We start from the raw sequence: 16831 nt of genomic DNA on the forward strand, positions 1-16831 counted from the left end.
GAAATTCTCAGTTTGATATCGTTCATTTTTTTTGCGTGATGTGTGTATTCTGGAAAGGGGGAAGGGTAATTCAGAAAAGAAATATATAGACGGCATCAGGGAAAATTTTGAGGCAAGAAATCAGTTTCTCAGTTTGACATTGTTAATTTCTTTGCGTGGTGGTTATTATTCCAAAAAGAGTCAGGTATGATGATACCGGATAGGTGTATATACTTATATTCCGATGGTTCGTTCTTCCGTATCCGAAAAACGCAAATTCCATGTTTGTTACTATAGTAATCTGAAAGTGTAGTAGGGTTTGTTAATCCGAACATTTTGTGACATTCCGAAGGTTCGTTAATCTGAAAATGGGAAATACGGTTCGTTAATCTGAAAACGAATAATGTGGTCAAAAATTTGTTTTGTTTTCGGATTAACAGCATTTAGAAAACCAAACCTTCCTTCGTTTTTGAATTGACGAATCTTCAAAACAGCAACACAGTTTTGTTGTTGCTTTTATTTTTTTTTTCGAATAACGAGACTTCGGAAATTGCAAACTTTCAAAGTAACGAACAGTTACGATTTTTTGTTAATCATTAAAGCGAGTAGTGGAGGATAATTCAGAAAAGAAATATAGACGGGAGGAATAATCTTTGATTGATGATGATGTTGGTCATGTTTCTGAATGTTTATAGAAAAAGGCTGAGTGATCTGAGTGATGGTGATGATAAGTTATACTAATGCGAGTGTAAGACAGCTTGCAGAACATACTTCTTTCCCTTCCGGCCCATGAATGGTGCAAAAAAAAAAAAAGATACATACACCTCACAACAAAAAGAACCACGTGCTAGCAACCTTCGTAAAGTTAAATCTAGAAGTTCATTACCAGCAAAGGGGAAAAACACAACAGTAACTGAAGCAAAGAGATTGTGTAGGCACTCTCTGGCATTTACGAGAAACTTGACACCCCACCCTTCTCCCCTCCTTGTGGAAAATTTCCACAAAACCAGGTGCCAGACCCAAGGTGCCAGACGAAAGAATGCGCGCACTGGAATAAACCGCGTGTAAATAGCCTGGAAATATCGATCGAAGAACTAGCTCATGAGTTGTCATCGCAAAGATCATGATTCTAATTATAGCCTTTCTTTTGACCGTCAGTACAAATATCGAACAGTTTATTATTGTGTACTTAATTGAGTATTTTAAATGTTTACTGAACTACAAATTGTACAGGAAGGGATTGGTTACTCACAGAAATATACGAAAGGCCTCGTATGCCCACACAAATTCACTACGAGTATGTGATGCAGCCACTACCGGGTTAGACAGCAAAATCCTGACAATTTCACGCTCAAAACTACGTATTACTTTGGAAAATTTGAAGGAACTTCACCTACGAACTGTGAAGTTATTTGGCTATCAACATTCGTTCGTTTTTGTTTTTTGTTTTGTTTTTGTTTTTTCCTCGTTTAAAAGACATAATTTCTTCGTATGGAACGTAAACTGTTTAGCGAACATCGTTATGGCAGACTTTGTGATATCAGTCAGGGGGAAAGAAACTGGAATAGTTAAGATGTATAGAATCCAATAAATAACATGAAAAAGCCTGTAAATAACACATGACTATGTTTTATAGTAAACAATAACTGAATATACCCAAAACATTTTGCATTGAAAGAAAGATATTATTCAGAGGGGTGAAGGTTCAGATGCGAGTTTCTTCACTTTGTCTCCCTCTACAAATTAAATTTGTTAAGATCGCAACTGCTGATCTGTAAATCAACAAACATGTACATCTGAACTTACTCGTTGCCCTATTGTGATGTGGAGCGAGTTTTACCTTGCATTTTAAAAGGCGAGTTTTCTTTCTGTTAAATCATCCTGAGTAACTGATCTCTGCAATATTAATGTACGAGTAGGCCCTTTAGCTTCTTACTTAGTCTAAACACGATTTCAGTCGATTTTGCTATTAACAGTTCAAGTTTTTGCGTTTGTAAACGGCATTCACTGGTGCTTGCTTGTTTGCTTGCTTGGTACATTTCTGTCATGCGGCTGGCAGTTCGTGACTTATATTTTCCACCTCTCTTTTACGGTCAGCAACGATTTGATAAACAAATTCATAGGGTTCATCAACAAGATGGTGCACATAACGTGATACAATGCGTATTCAGCACATTGGCGTGGTGGCGTAGAAAATTAATGAACAAGCACTAATCTGTCTTTTTTTTACGCATCGCACTGTGTCTTGCAAGGAAGGTGTCTCAGTGACCCCCTACACCACAGACTTTCAAGTACAGTGTACAGAGTAACTTTGATCAGAGACAATTACGGCTTGCCGATTTCAAAACAGAATGTCCACGCCACGCCTCGTGCGAACAAAAGACGGATTAGGAGGCAACTCATTCACTAACTACCCAGCCCTTGTCGCTGCATAGAATTGCACTGCGTCTGGTCAGGCTTACTAGCAATTCCCTCAGAAGAAGGTGACGGGCACTCTCCACAGAACTCTAAAGAAGTTCTGTGGCACTCTCTCGTTTCGGGACAATTATTTTGTGATTGAAAAAAAAGAAGATTTTTGGGAATGAACTGGATGATAACACATTTGCTCCTGCGATAATTGTTCTTGCATGTATTTTGTGCATGTGAAAAAGCGTTCGAACTTTGTTTCCAGTGTCCCGTGGAAACTCGATTAGGCATAGGAGATCCTGATGTAACAAAATAATACCCGATATAACAAACTAATTTCTCCGGTCCCAACGAATTCATTTTCTGTTTTGTATTGTTTATTGTGTACTGATAAAGATTACAAAGAACAAAATATGTCTGTCTCAAGATCTCGTCATAGCGAGTTGCCACGTGTTGACTTTGTATAATTTTCGCGTGGTGTTCGCTGCTGCAAACTTCGGCGAGGGCCTTTACTCATTGTTTTATTTCCTCTGTTTCTCATACCTCGTTTGGTACGATTTCTTTTGTTTAAAGGACAAGTTCACCTTCATAAACATAAGGATTCAGAAAATGCAACAATATTAGTAGAACACATCAGTGAAAGTTTGAGGAAAATTGGACAATCGATGCAAAAGTTATGAATTTTTAAAATTTTTGTGTTGGAACCGCTGGATGAGGAGACTACTACAGCTTGTGAGTCATATGCGTACAACAGTATAAAGAAAATGTAAAAGAAAATTCAACATATTTTCACTTTTTTCGCATAATAAAAGAGCACTTGACTTGCCTCTTTCTAAAGGCAGGGGGAATAATATTACCCATAACATTTGTCGGTAACAAGTCAGGGGAATGTGTACTTTTTTCAAAAGATGGAATTTTGTGAAATTCTCTTTATATTTTCCTTATATTGTTGTACGCATGTGACATCTAAGTTATTCATACACTGCAGTAGTCTTCTCATCCAGCGGGTACTGCACAAAAACTTCAAAAATTCATAACTTTTGAACGGATTGTCTGATTTTCCTCAAACTTTCAATGATGTGTTCTACTAATATTGTTACATTCTCTCAATCCTTATCTTTATGAAGGTGAACTTGTCCTTTAATGTCACTTTATTCGTTCCCTTTGTTTCGAAGTACCGGTATGTAAAAATTCTTTCAGGTGTCTCTCTGGTTACAGCTCGTTATTCCGAAGGTTCGTTATTCCGAAGGCTCTTTATTCCTAAGATTTGTTATTCCGAAGGTTCATTGTTCCGAATTTCAGATTCGGATTAACCAATCTTCGGAGTAACGAACCTTCGGAATAACGCCACAAACTTTCGGATTAACGAACCTTTTTCATTTTCGGATTAACGAACCTCTAGGTATAGGGAATTTGCGTGTCTGCGTCTGATTAACGACCCTTCGGAATAACGAACTTTCGGAATAGCGAACCTTCGGAATAACGAACAGCACCCGTCTCGGTTACTGCACATGTATTTTCGTAACGGCGATTTCTCCAATTTGCTGTAGTACTGCATATTTCGAAGGAAGTTCGATCCCAGCCTCTTCGGTGTGCTGTGTGATATTTTGTAGTGTTTGTGTTGTTGTCTGAGAGGTTGTTGGTACTTTGTGATTAGTTTGCTTAAGTGTTATCTCGAGTGATGATGGTGGTCGTGTTCCTAATTTTGATACGAAAAGGGCCAAATGATCTGAGTGATGGTAATGATATTACTGATGCTGGTGTAAAAGACAGCTTGTTGAGCTACGTGTCCTCCGTCTGATTTCATTTCTCCCTCTTTCACTCTTCTTCTCTTCCCATGAATGATGGGAAAAATACATACACCTCACCTTCGTTAAGTTAAAACTAAATGTTCATTACCAGCAAAGGAAAAAAAAATAAGGGGAAAAACACGAACGGATTGTATGCGGTCGAACCTTATTTAATTTTCGAATGAACGAACCTTCGAAATAACGAAACTTCGAAATAACGCCACAAAATGTTCCGATTAACAGACCCTTTTTCATTTTCGGATTAACGAACCTCTAGGCATAGGGAATTTGTGTTTCGGCATGTTACGACACCGAGATAACAGTCCATGTGAGCACCTCTCCAAGTTTACAGCCAAGGGACTTTGAAAGCTGTCGTGCGTGTCTGTGGGTGTTAAGGTAAGTTAGTAATCGACGCTGAAAATTATCGAAGAGTCCGTCGACGTTCAATCGACGAGGGAATTGCAAACCCAACGGCTGCTTATAAGGTACCACCAAGATAGGAAAGAATGAATTTTATGAAAACCAAAACAAACGAATGAACACGAGTGTGAGCGCTGGTACCAAGGTATGTTGTGATACACATCGATAATAACATTTTATTGGTGATGCAGTTATGTTCCCTATCTATATACATTACTTTTTTGTCTTAATACTAGATGAATGATGATACTGTTGATTCGTGAATGGACAGAGAAAAATAAATCGTGATGAATGAACAGGCACTGATGCCAACATGTGAATGTCCAGACCCCCTTCTTTGATGAACATTTTAAACCTTTTCGTATTTAATCAGTGTGTATATAAAGACGAAATTTAGACGAAAAGTTTAATGACATAGGTTTAATACAGAATTTAAAACTGCTGTCATGAATGTGACAGCTTTGTAGAGCAGATCTATATCAGCAAGATGATGTTCTCTCTTTGAAAACAATGGTTTTACCAAGAATTACAAACAACGCACCAACGCGCGCTGGAAGATTAAATACTACGTTAGTATGCTTCATGATGATGACTACAATCGGCCTCGTATCTATACTTGCCACTAAATACAACTGTACTTAGTGGGTGCTGTTCGTTATTCATTATAAAGTAAAGAATGGCATTATAAAGTACAAGTGTATAAAGAAATTCGGCATTTTATATCCTTAACTTTTCCACAGCTGCGTGCAGTCACCAGCTGTCCGAAATACTTCCACAATCCCCTTTTCCGTTTCTCTGTCCAGCGTGCAGGCACTCTCTTTATTTCTTTCTTTCCCTTCTTCCCTTAAATGTGTGTGTGTGTGTGTGTGTGTGTTTTTTTTTTTGCTAAGGGTATTCCTTTCAATCGTATCCCCCTCAGTTTAGTCATGCCATGTTGTTGTGTCTCTGTTCTTTGTTTCATTTTGTCTTATTTCTGTATTATGTACATGTACTTGTACTTACAACAAGTATTTTTGAAGATATTTTAGAGTGGTCCACAATCTACAAGCAATGCTTTTTAGTGGACCCCTCAGTTCTCATTTTTTTATCCTTCAAACATAACTTTGTAATTCCAGTATGTGTGCATATCTTTGCAAGTTTGTTGATTACCATTGATTGTTATACTTTGTAATGTATATAATTATGCTTATGATTGAATTTGAGATTTACTTTGTGTTATGTTTTGTGGAATGAAAGAAAAAAATGAAAATGAGAATGAAATGAATCAAATCAAATCAATTCAAAATTCAGAAGGTTCGCTATTCTGAAGGTTCGTTATTCCGAAGGTTCGTTGATCCGAAATACGCAAATTCCCTATATCTAGACGTTCGTTAATCCGAACATTTGTGGCGTTATTCCGGAGATTCGTTAATCCGAAAATGAAATTCGGGAATAACGAACCTTCGGAATAACGAGCTATAACCTACTTAGTAGCACGTAAGGGACTATCACAATTTGCTGAAGGTCTCAAAGAACGCATTTAAGAGAAGAAAACGAATCACGTTTTACTTCCAAATCCGTAGTATTTAGAGTAACTTTACGCTTCATTAAGACATTGTAAGATAATGATTAATCTTCTCTTCTTTGTTTGCCAGTACAGTTTAGCGCTTTCTATTCATTAAAAAACAGCAGTCGCCATTCAGAGAGGGACTCCTCGGGACGCATGATGACGCACATTTAAGCAGAAAGCAAAATAAAATGTGATGTGTGTATGCTGTGGCGACGGACATCCAGTCGCTGGTAATCCAGAATGCGTCCGGCATGCAGGCATTCTCTACTTCATTCCCGGTCCACGCATTCTGCCTGCACTGAGAATGCCCTATTGTTACTCCCCTCAGCCTTGTGTATAGAGGCATTCCGTCGTATTCCGAGAATGGGGATTATAAAATCCTCTATTCAAGGCGTCCGGAATGCGTCCGAGAATGCAGACGCGTTATACTGAAACCATTAATTCACGAAGAATGATAGCGGCCTCGTGCACCTCTACTATTGTCTTTGACCTTCAAAAGAACTACACGCCGCACTGCAAAAACAGTGGTGTTAGATTTAACACCACTGGTGTTGAATCTAACACCGGCCGAACTTCAATAAAGGACCACACCATCTGGTGTTGAAGTAACACCGTCTCTGGTGTTAAAACATCCAACACCCATGGGTGTTAAAGGGTGTAAAAATATACCAACACCAGCCTCGGTGTTTTTTCAACACTTAAGAGAGTGTTAAGAAGTTGACACCATAATGGTGTTCATTTGACATCCCAACACCAGTTATGGTGTAAGTTCAACACCCGTGGTGTTAAAATATACCAACACCAGCTTTGGTGTTGCTCAGATTATTGATAAGTTGACACCACTTTGGTGTTCTTTTGACACCCTTTAACACCAATGACGGTGTAACTTCAACACTATTTGTTGTTAGAATCTATACCCCAACACCTATCATGGTGTTATTCTAACACTTCAAAGTGTTATAAGTTTGCATTATTTGGTGTTTATTTGACACCACAGAAGTGTTGATTCAACGCTTCAGAGTGAGAAATAAATTCCAAGTGATGCCAACTTATTAACAATTTGAAGTGTCGATACCTCGACATCATTTCACTCTCTCCACATTCAATCGCACAAAATAACACAGTAATGTAAGTAGGTGAAAGACAGTCACGTGCCACTAGGTTGATCAAAATATTTAATAAATTCTGTCTGTCACAACAAAACACAATAATTCTATTACATGTAATGAAAGCCTCATCTCTACAATATAAGTATCAAAATGGAAAACCTTTGACCCTGTCAGTTGGTTCTTTGATTATCTATGCAAATGAGACACATTACGGCTATTGTAGGCTAAAATATCAAATTTAAATACTCACTCTGAATACCTTTGGCCTTCTTGGCACTATCAAGTTGAATTTTCAAATGAAATTGATACTAGTATTATATCTTCTTGGCTCTATCATTCAAATGTTCAAATTGAATTGCCTACTCAGCTGTATAATTCAAATATTCAACATAGATCATCCAGTCTGGTTGTAAAATGTTAACATAAAAAAAAAATTATACTCTTTCTTTTGATCAATGCTATTGGAAGTGACGATACAAGCATGTGAAATTCTGATCATTTAAATATTCAAATGACACACATAAGGCCTTCTTGGGCCAATATTTTCAACTCGAACTGGATGTAATTGATACCCCCACCTAAAACTTAGAGAGTTAGCTCAATTCATGATATTCTTGTATGCCTTTTGTTGAAAAAAAAGTACAATGTAACAAAAGTTGTTACCATAGCAAGATTACTCAACAGTGAGATCAGTGTGCGACTCATTTTAAGATTACACTGGTTACATGAGCGAAACCTCAAGTCAAATGCTAGAAAACTGAGGGAGCTCACCCAATTCACAGTATTTTTTGTTTGATTTTCATTTTAAAAGATGGTTGCCATTACATTAGCACTCTGTGCAATATTTCAGGCCAGATGCTAAGAAACTGAGGGAGATTGCATAATCAACTGTTGTGTAAGTTTTTAATTTGAAAATGTCACTGCCATGATAACACTTTCTTTGACCGATACAAAAGATGACATTTGCACATTAGCGCACTACAGTGGTCACGTGCCAAATTTCAAGTCAAATGCCTAAAACATGAGGGAGTTATGAGTCAATCACAATATCTTCGATTGCTTTGTATTAAAAAAAAAATAAGTTAGCATGGCAACGCATTGTTTAACATTGACGAGATAAGTGTTTTGCACATCTAGAATTTATCTTGTCACAATATATAGGTGTCATATCTCAAGGTTATTGCTAAAAATTGAGAGAGTAAGCTCAATCCACTTGTAGTTTATACGATTCTCATTACAAAATACCATTAACTTGACAACATACTATTTGACAATGACGAAAAATAAAATTTGCACAGGTACATAATACAGTGGTCACATGTGCCAAATTTAAAGTCAAATGCTCAAAATCTGAGGAAGTTAGCTGAATCCACATCGTACTTGTGGATGATTTGTATGAAGATGCTGTTGCCATGGAAACGGATTTATGACCCCCCACAAAAAGTGTCTTGCACGATAACATATTATCATAGTGACCATATGTATCAAATTCAGATTTAAATGCTAAAAAAAAAGAAACTACGAGAGCAGCGTGATCCACACAATTTTGTATGATTTGTTTAAAAACTGCAATTGCCATGGCAACAGATTTCTGGACAATCGAATTTCAACAGAATTGATTTAAAACTAAGTAGCTTGATCCACATTCTGTATTTGTAATCTTTATGAAAATTTGATGTTACCATGGTAATGCATTACTCCATACTGACACATGTAAACTAGGACATGTAAAAATTACAGGGTCGTTGTTCAATGTCCCCTGGACTAAAGGTAATCACCTCCTCATCAAAAACTGTCATCGACTAATGAAGAATACTGCTTCATCAACTGTATATCATCAGTCTCTATCTCGGTTCCTCCATAGAACTGGACTTGGAGTATCTTCACAGTTTCACTGTCACAATGATGATTCTTCAAGTGTCTTCTAAAACCATTGAACGAATCAAATTATGTCCGTACACAGGCCCCCTGGGCGCAATTTATTGTTTGTCCATCACTCAGTCCATGTTCGTATGGCAAACAGTGAAAAAAAAAGCAGTTTCAGTGGGAACTCCTAAAGAATGCATCACTTCATTATCTATTTGAAAGTTTAGATCTCGATTCACGAACTCGGGGTAATTCCAAATGTCCAAAGGTTGATGAGAGGTTTTGCATACCGTAGACAAAACACATATTTAATGTGCTTTGAACAATGTGTCGAAGGCACTCTGAATGATATCACCAGGGCAGGGTAGTACCAAGTGGTCAACAATGAAGTAATATTGGTACACATGTATGTTATCCTTCTGACGTCCTCTGTCAAGCAAGCTGCATCTTCTGATCTTCAAGCAAGCAAGCTGCATCAAGAGCTGCATCTTCTTCTGCTTTCCCTCTTCAAGTGGTGATCAAAACTAGCATCAGGCTGAAAATGTAAGGAAACAATGAAAAACAAACAGACATTGTATGAATCTATTACAAATAAAAACTAGACAAATTTGACTGTGACATTTATTTCGATTCCATAATGCAATTTGATAGACTCAGTCACACATAGGCTTAACACATTTTATTCACATTTATGATTATTTTAACAGATTTCAAGCTATCACACACACGGAGGGATGGACTACTCAAAACCATAACAATTCAGGCACCACTTCTTGGCAGAGGATAATAAATGGATCTTATTCCATTTTACTTAAAGATCACTATAATTTCACAATTAAAACTCACTTACACTTGTATACCTATTTTTTCTTAAAGAAGCTTTGAAATCTATCACTTTTCTCTTATTCGTGACTGATCAAAAAGCAACTTCAAAATTTTAGCCTACATATGGGGAAGACAATCTTTAAAGTTCAAGGATCGACTTTGAAGCATTCACGAGTAAAGTTCTCGTCGACATCAGGACATAACCCTGACAAAGGCAAGTGCGCAAAAATATTCACAACATCCAAAAAAAAAAGTTAACCTATGAAACATTGAAAAGCAAGTGATCTTAATAAATTACATAGTCCAACAACACAAAAACCCCAGAAAATTTCCCTTGACCTCTAATTTCTTTTCTAATACAAAAACAGATCATAGAAAGTAGAAAATGCAAAATCAATTAAACTCGTAAAAATCAATTTCATTTTCAGAATACCAAAGTACTGTGAGTTCTAATTGCCTGTCCAAAATGACTCATAAAGGCTTGTTCAGATATGATGAGTCAAACTCCGGCAACATTTTAGTGCACAAATCAATGCGATATGAGATGGTAAAAAAACAAACAAATAAACAGATCAAAATGCAACAAAACAAAACAAAAACACTGAGGCAAGAGGAATATATTTTGCAACACAGTGGCAAGAAGTTATGGTGCAATCAAGCTCAAAAGTAAGTGAAGATACAATGTCATGAGTTTATCTTTATCTTATTTTTTTTTGAGTCATGTGCATTCATTAACATAATGAAAGTGGAGTGGTTCGGCGCACTATATCTGAACACAAAAAATGTCAGGGGGTTTGTCGCATCATATTTGAACAAACCTTATAGTCATGTAGACTTACCTTTTGAAATCGGATAAGGTAGTCTATAGCCAAAGCCACAGAAATCTTGCACAATCCTTGTGCCCTGGTTCACAGGTGGAAGCAGATAGAGTACAAGAAGGATTTGCAGGTTACTTACATTCTATGCTGTGTTGTAAGAAATGCATGTTATATACAATATATTCTACGACTCATTAACAAAGTATCCAGGTATCAACAGAAATTATCAGTGAATTGCACTGCATAATCAGGGAGCATTAAGTAAAACATATGATCCTTCATGTAGGATGAACCCATGGGTTGTTGTGTGACTTCTTTAAAAAAAAACAAGAAAAAAAGTCTTCTTTATTTCATCAGCATCTCCAAAATAACAAAATTACATTACATATTGATTTGTGACTGTGAACTTTTATATTACAATTGAGTTTGGTGAAATCCATTCATCTGCCTTTGAAAAATCAAAGTCACAAGATATTTCCTGCATTTTTTTTTTCATAATGAAGGGCTCCTGACCCTTGATTATTGACCTCACGACCCTCATCGACTCCAGGGAAACGTTTGATAAAATGTATTGTCAGATGCAAAGATTTCAGCTACTTATAACAGTTGTCACCAATGACAAGTTTTGTGGAACGCCCCCTGCATTTACATAGCCTTACCAAGTTTCATTCACAGATGATTGTTTTCAACTTGCGGCATGATACACAAGAAACGATATTGGATGGATAGACATCTAGAACATAAAAAAGGGGCTTTCAAAACCTATAGTATTGTGCATACCCTGACTGCTACCAGGTCTGGTGGTACACTATTTGATGATTGCTCCAAGTCTCATGAATCCACATCAGTTTTCCGCGTGTGTTCTCCCAGCAAACTCAACAGCTTGACTGTGGTTTCTGAAGGCTTTCCTCTTGCTAGCTTGACAAGACCTTCCACCAAAAACTGGCCACTGCTCAAAAAAGCTTGGCATCGTTGCCTGGGAGAAGGAGTGAGAAGTACTGTTCAACCTGCAAGTGTAAGGACCATGAACATACATAATTATCAAGTGGCTACAAGTCCGCAAACTGTCAAACTGGTGCGCAAGGTGTGATGCACTGGCTTAGGATTCAAAGTACTGAACATCCACATATTACTGCACTAGTGTATTTACTGTATACAAGTGCATGAAACAGATTTATCTTGTGTGCATGAAAGATTTGATCAGAACTGCAGAAAACAAAGGGTTTTGTTCAGGTGGCTTCAGATTAATTCAGTCGGTGATTCTATTATATATACCTACTTGAGATATGCTCATAATTTCAAGTTCGTTTTAATTAGCCACGGAGGGGGGGGGGGGGGGCAATAATATCCTGCTTCCAGGTATTCATCATCTTTATGCAGTGTACATTTATGCAAATATTATTTGAGGAGAAATGGAAAAATCAAATGCCATTTTGCAATTGATCTACTCTCATTTTCAAAGTTTTTTAGATAGATAATACAAGTAAAAGGTCTTTTTGCAATTCTGTCATTTTCAAGATTCTCAAGTGCACTATTGCCAATATCATTAAGTGTGGCAATAACATAAGTATGGGGAAGAGGCATATTCCAGAAGGGATTTTTTTTTTTCAAGAGATTATTTCAACAAATACTACCATCAAAGTAGACGTATATTCCCTCACCTGAATCATGAAAAAAGCGATGATACATGTATTCCATTTTGACTCATTTGTGAAATTTAGGATCAGTTCTCAGACAGAGAACAACTGCCAGTTATTAATATGGGCTGTGATTCTGTTTCTCGCTACCCTTGAACTCGCACCTTACAATTAGATCTAGAGTCTAGAGTCTTAACATGGACTCGGTGAAAAATACCGGTTTTACATGCATGTGACGTCATCAACTTTATAAGAGCATATTCTTAAATTTGTAAGCGGTTAGCAAACTCATAAATAGTAGTACAACGTACTCATATTAGAAACTAGTTAGTAGATTCTAACGTAAGATCCACGCGCAAACACTAGCGTCCTATATAGGCCCCTACGTTCCTACGTGTAGCTACTGAAAACATCACGTAACCTGTTGTGATAAACAAAAATCAGGTCGGGAGAACCCCCCACCCAGCCCCTTTAATCGGGTATTTACGCTCTTTTTAGAGCGATATTTGCTACTAGTACCTAGTACTAATTTAAACCTAACAGTTTGGACCTAGAACAGTTACAGTAGGCCCTACAAAAATATAGTATACCTACGAACATGTACAAACCTACGAACATGTACACACAAACATTGTTCGAACTTCGTCTTCGTGCACGTCAGTAGCGGGTAATGATTTGCGCGCTAACAAAGATCCGCACCAGAGCCTCAGAGGTAAGAAAACTACATCAATAACAATACAAAATGCCACGGAACCTTTTATATTTAAAATTTGATGATATTTATTTATTTATTGATGATATATAAATGCAATTATTGGACGAAGGAACCCTCAGCGAAATTCGGACTCAATGCACCGCTGTATAGCGCGTTGGTGTTATGGCCTATTAGTATGTATGGCAAACACTATAGGCTACATGTACTTAGTATGCTGCGCTACATAGTATACTATAGTATTATGTGCGTGCTAAGACAAAGTTGTCTGTAATATGCGATGAAATCCGTGAAAATCATGCACATCGTTTATGATAGAAAATAACTGGTACACGAAATAATTACCTTAAAAGATACTTATCCCCGCTGACAGACTTAGCAAAGTCACCATCATAGATTCAATGTCATTTTTAGCCCCAGACGACATCGAAAACCTGACTATCGCGATGACAGACTTTGACGACTCCGCGCCACAGCAACAAATTTCAGGCATTGGCATGTGTAACCAATGAGATCATCGGACTGCGAACACGTGACTTTCTCTGGTGGACAACTAACACCGATACGGTGTTACTAGTGAAAACCCCCTTTTCATGACAAAACTATAACACCACTTGGGTGTCATTTTAACACCGAGAATCTAACACCCAATGAATGAGAGAATGTTGGTGTTAAATCAACACCGAAGGGTGTCAAATTGTGTCAATTTAACACCAAATTTAACACCCACAGTTTGACACCCGGTTGGTGTTACACTTTTAACACCGCATTTTTTGCAGTGCGCCCTGTTGCGTTGTGAGAAAGAAAAGTCGCGCCATTATACACGTTGTGTTTCAGTGTGAAAAAAAAATGAGTGAAAGTGTCTCTGGAAACTGATTTCTAACACAGAGATTTTGTTTTTATTCGATTTTCTGTATTGGTATGTTGGTTATTTTGTTTTTTTACGATATAATACTCGTCGCCTAAAATTGCGTTTCGTACCGCAGTTCGATACATTCGTATTTTTTCTTGCCAGATTGAGACGCCAACCCTGTTGCTAGGAGGTACCTACCAGGTATACCGTCAGGTCTCGATACTAGCGGTGGCCCGGGGCCATCAAAAAACGCACGTCGGGCACCAGAATTTCATATACAAGCTGTATGAAGATTTTGGTGGACCGATCGGGCCACCAAGAAAAGTCGGATGTTTGCCTTTATACTTTTGGAAATGAACAGCGCTAACAATCGACTCCATAAGATGCTAAAATAAATGTCGGATATTTTGTTTTTATTTTCGAGAAATGAATAACGGTAATATTCGACTTTATGATACTAAAATTAATATCGGGTGTTTGCTTATACTTCTGGAAATGACTACAGTAAGATTTAGCTTCCTAAGGTGCTAAAATTTATGTCAGATATCTGATTTTGCGTTCGGAAATGAATAAAGATAACATTCGGCTCTGGTAGATGCTGAAATAAATGTCGCATGTTTGCTTTTACGTTCGAAAGTAAATAGCAATAACAGTCAGCTCCGGAAGATGCTAAAATAAATGTCGAATGATCCCTTTGACGTTCGGAAATGAATGACAATAAAATTCAACTCCGTACGACGATGAAATAAATATCTGATGTTTGCTTTTATGTTCGAATCTGTAGCAATAATATTTACCGCCGAAAGATGCTAAAATAGATGTCGGATATTTGTTTTTAATTTTGGGATATAAATAACGGTAATATTTGACTTTGTATGATACTAAAATAAATGTCGGATGTTTTCTTATACTTTTTGGAAATGAATAACAGTAAGATTCAGCTCCGTACGGTGCTAAAATTAATGTCGAGTATTTGGTTTTGCGTTGGGAAATGAATAAGGGTATCATTCGGCTGTGGAAGATGCTGAAATAAATATCGCACGTTTGCTTTGACGTTGGGAAATGAATAATAATGATATTCCACTCCGGACGATGGTAAAATAAATGCCGGATGTTTGCTTTTATGTTCGAAAGTAAATAGCAATAACATTCGGCCCCGGAAGATGCTAAAATAAATGTGGAATATTTCCTTTAACTTTCGGAAATTAATAACGATAATATTCAACTCCGTACGACGATAAAATAAATGTCACATGTTTGCTTTTACGTTCGAAAGTAAATAGCAATAACATGCAGCTCCGGAACATGCTAGAATACATGTCGAATAATTTTCCTATCTGTAATTTGCCCGTTTGCTTCATGGTTGTGAGGGTAGCTCGTTAGCCACGCTGGTCTGTAATTTCATAACAGCCCTGTCGCTTTAAAAACGCTTTGTAATACATTATAGGTCCTGCAGTATAAGATCAGTAACTTGTAATCATTCGTAGTGACGTAGAATGCGTTTGTATTGTAGCAACAGCACTGATTTTCATATTATTATTCATATCAGTTCAATTCTGTTTAGTCCAAATCCGGTTAATTTCACATGATCGGCATTTGAGGACAATTTATGGAACTGTGCAAAAGTATAGGAGACAACATGCTCAGCAGACGATTCCTCCTTTTGATTCCCCTCTCCCTGTCTCATTCCCTCTCAGCTCACTTTGATCTTTCCTCTCCCCAGCCCACCCGACAAAGAAGAAGTTCGGTACAATACAAAAACAAAAACTAAACTAAACTAAAACTAAAACAAACAAACAAAGGAACATGTGCTAGCTGAATAAATGGGAATGATACCTATGCCCCAGCCAGGCCAAGCTTGTGGAAATTTCCATGAAAGCAGAGTGGATCAATCAATAAGTTAGTGTTGCCTGCCAACAAAGGAATGCGCGTATGCATTCCTTCACACCCCACCCTTGTTGTAAACCACGTGTAGATATCAATTAGACAGTCTGGCCTGGGAGTGGGAGTGAGCCAGGGACATGTCTCTAGCACTAGTCTTGAGTAAAAGCCCCTTTTGAGTTCCTGTAAACGTCATATGATACTGTTTTGTCTTTCTTTTCGCCTAAAAAAAAAAGCATATAGCGAACAGACCTCACCTCCCTGATATCATAAATGTTCACGTAGCCATGCAAAAGGATTGATTTATTCCTTCTCGGCGAAAACTGAATTAAATGTCCTTTGATAGAAAATTCGAAATCTAGCATGCCTGTATAAAGACTATACCTTGATACCTTCGCAATACCAGGCCAGCTAGAGATCCAGCCACATGTTCGATCGTTGAGAGCTAGCGAAGGAAGCAAAACGGTGAGCTAGTAGCGGCTGTACGTATACAAAATGCACCTCATTGGTGAAAGCGTGGGGCTGATGGAATGCATGCTAGAAGACAAAGGTTGTGAACCCTGGTAAATTAATCCTGTTGGTAGTGTTACCGTTAGGTTTTAACAGACAATAGAGAGATTAGACAAAGTCACCCTTATTGTTGATGCATTCTCAGTTTCATTCCGGAATGCCCGGCTTATTTCTAGGCCCTGTTAAGCTGAGCATTCCCAGGCGACGGCCGGAATGGGTATAGAATGGGCGCATTCTCGAGTGCATGCCACTGAGATAAAAGGTACAAAGTGTATTCCGAACGCATTCTGGAATACCAACGAGTGGATGTCCGTCGTGCCTTAAAATGACAGTAACAAAAGTTGTTGGGACCAGGGCTCGCTGGCCCTGTGAGAGATTTGACTTGCAACTGCAAATAAGTAATACAGTTTTGCCTGAAACTGTGCGTTGAATTAGAAACAAACGCAAATTGGCATTGGATTCGTCAAGGTTGCGTT

General features: G+C 37.7%; 1 protein-coding gene and 1 long non-coding RNA gene across 2 annotated transcripts in view; both read right to left on the minus strand.

Moving 5' to 3' along the window:
• LOC139733018 (centrosomal protein of 135 kDa-like) overlaps nt 1–16831 on the minus strand; it is a 66206-nt gene that overhangs the window by 9333 nt on the left and 40042 nt on the right. The gene's annotated exons all lie outside the window — the stretch shown is intronic.
• On the minus strand, nt 9536–12029 carry LOC139733017 (uncharacterized). The gene is made up of 3 exons (XR_011711058.1): nt 11543–12029; nt 10784–10847; nt 9536–9654 (listed from the first exon to the last, which is right to left on the minus strand). It is a non-coding gene; the product is annotated as an uncharacterized lncRNA (long non-coding RNA).

The sequence above is a fragment of the Diadema antillarum genome, unplaced genomic scaffold (assembly GCF_040938485.1).
Source record: "Diadema antillarum isolate AM-2024a unplaced genomic scaffold, OU_Dant_1.0 seq00000460_RagTag, whole genome shotgun sequence".
In the NCBI taxonomy this organism is placed as follows: domain Eukaryota; kingdom Metazoa; phylum Echinodermata; class Echinoidea; order Diadematoida; family Diadematidae; genus Diadema; species Diadema antillarum.